This window comes from Salmo salar, unplaced genomic scaffold, assembly GCF_905237065.1.
Source record: "Salmo salar unplaced genomic scaffold, Ssal_v3.1, whole genome shotgun sequence".
Classification (NCBI taxonomy): Eukaryota; Metazoa; Chordata; class Actinopteri; order Salmoniformes; family Salmonidae; genus Salmo; species Salmo salar.
In genome coordinates this window covers 35429-38115 of record NW_025548963.1, presented here as the reverse complement: position 1 = coordinate 38115, position 2687 = coordinate 35429, and the positions used below count along the sequence as shown (strand labels likewise).

The 2687-nt window shown below is 39.3% G+C and overlaps 1 long non-coding RNA gene across 1 annotated transcript; it reads left to right on the top strand.

The window, feature by feature from the left end:
• The first annotated feature begins 208 nt into the window (after positions 1-208).
• Positions 209-1305, top strand: LOC123735038 (uncharacterized). The gene is made up of 3 exons (XR_006765223.1): positions 209-279; positions 778-894; positions 1241-1305. It is a non-coding gene; the product is annotated as an uncharacterized lncRNA (long non-coding RNA).
• Positions 1306-2687: the final 1382 nt, after the last annotated feature.

Here is a 2687-nt window from a genome sequence, read left to right as displayed (position 1 = left end):
TTGTCACTGTGTTAACCACAACCAACATGTTGGATCTCTGTTTAGGGGTCACTGCTCTAAAATGAGTGTCTCTGGGGAGAGAAAGGAGGGGGGCCCTGCCTCTAAAATGAGTCTCTCTGGGGAGAGAGAGGAGGGGGGTCCTGCCTCTAAAATGAGTCTCTCTGGGGAGAGAGAGGAGGGGGACCCTGCCTCTAAAATGAGTGTCTCTGGGGAGAGAGAGGAGGGGGGCCCTGCCTCTAAAATGAGTGTCTCTGGGGGACATGATACCAAAGCTAAGAGGTGAGCTGACTATTTTGTTCTAGATTTTAGATGTGTGTGTGAAAATGTGTTTTGTTGCTAAATGCTGTATATCCATTGTTTAACAGGAATGGAATGTTGGTATCCTGTATATTTGACTGGGATATGTGGTTGTCTCACCTAGATATCTTTAGATGAATGCACTTACAGATGCCATCTCTTAATTTGACCCAGTTTCTCACAGCAGGAAAACAGCAGCAAATGTGTTTGTTCGTGTGGATTGTAAATTGAGGGACATTTTTTATAGTGGTTGATCCATTTTTTTCCATCAAATAAAGTCTGACATTTTGAAGTGGAAATTACAAACGTTAAAAGCCTTTATAAAGCCTTGTAGTGGTTTAATAATTTCTTTAAAGAATAAAATTACATTTCGCAACATTTCTGAAAATGGATATTTAGCGTTTTGGAATGAAACACTTGTTTCCCCATCTGAGCTCAGAGTAGAAGAGAGATGTAATGTTTGTCTCTGTTGTGTTGAAGACCAATCAAGCAGGAGAGACCAGCCTCCCCTGTTCCCAGCTGTGTGTCCATGAAGAGTGACAAGTCTATGGGTCTACCTATACTGTTTAGAGAGGGAGACTTTTCTACTGAACAAAGGTAAGAAGAACTCATGGGTCATGGTCAGTGAGTTAAACAACACTGTCTCTAGTCATTTCTCCTCTCCCATTTTCACATTTCTTTTGGTTGTTTTCATAATCCATAGGCTAATACTTTTGTCCATTTTCATAGTCCTAAAACAATATTAAACAAACACAATATTCCCTCCCTTGTGTGTGTGTGTGTGTGTGTGTGTGTGTGTGTGTGTGTGTGTGTGTGTGTGTGTGTGTGTGTGTGTGTGTGTGTGTGTGTGTGTGTGTGTGTGTGTGTGTGTGTGTGTGTGTGTGTGTGTGTGTGTGTGTGTACTCCCTGGATGAGGAGATGTAATCTCATGTTTTGTCCACAGAAACCAACAGGAGAGATCAGAGTCAGAGATTCTCAGTGGTCAGTCTTCCCAGAGTCATCAAACAGACCTGGACTCTATATTCAGTGTATGTGGTCCTGTTATGTACATTTGTTTTTGTTTATCTCAAGTAAAGTTGATCTGTCAATCATTCATTAATGTGTTAATGAGAAAGCATTTCTTCTCTTGATTAACTTATTTACTTTATTTATTTTAGTTGCTTGAAGAGAAAATTATGACATTTGTGAAGAACGAGCTGAAGATGTTCAAGAGGATTCTTAGTCCAGAACTCCCAGAAGGCTTTGAGAGTCAGAAGCTGGATAAGGAAGTGGTGGATGCTGAAGATGAGAAGCAGGAGAGCAGTGCCAGAGAGGGGGCTCTGAAGATCACACTGCACGTCCTGAGGAAAATGAACCAGAAGGAGCTTGCTGACACACTGGAGAAATGTAAGATCTGTCTGCCTCATGTTGAATGCAGTTTTATAACATTTAAAAGCTGTAGCTAAAGTACAGCTAAAGTAGCTGTGTAACTCAGTGATATTGTAGCAGCCTTAACACAACACCTAGTGACCTCATCAAGTAGCAGCACGGATGTGTTGTGTTGATTAATTTAGAGAGAGAGACAGAGAGAGAGAGAGACAACATTAATAATACCACCAATAATACCAATAATAATATAATCAGTCACACCAGTCTGTAATGCATTATGAAAACATTTACACATGTATACTGTCGTGTCTTTGGGCACCATTAACTTGAAGACATGTTTATCAACATAACTCCCTGTAATTATTATCACGCGATTAAACTGATTAATCTTTTAACTGTAATTAACTAGGAGATCGGGGCACCAAGGAAAATATTCAGAATACAAAGTTATATTTTTCCTAATATAACTTTCCTATATTATAACATTATATATTATATTATATTATAGTATAGGCCGATTATCTTCTGGTTTAAGAGAATAAATGATTATAATTTAAAATGTTATAACAGTCCTACAATACTGTAGGCATTAAAACAGACGTAATATTAATATCCTCTGTGCTATTTCTTCATTCAGATGAGCTTGCTGTGATTTGCCAACGTGAACTCAAATCTAATCTAAAGAAGAAGTTTCAATGTGTATTTGAGGGGATCGCTAAACAAGGAAACCCAACACTTCTCAATAAGATCTACACAGAGCTCTACATCACAGAGTGTGGAACAGGACAGGTCAATAATGAACATGAGCTGAGACAGATTGAGACAACAACCAGGAAACAAGCAAGACCAGAGACTGCAATCAAATGTAACGACATCTTCAAACCCTTAACTGGACAAGACAAACTAATCAGAACTGTGCTGACAAAGGGAGTCGCTGGCATTGGAAAAACAGTCTCTGTGCAGAAGTTCATTCTGGACTGGGCTGAAGGAAAAGCAAATCAGGATGTTCAATTTGTGTTTTC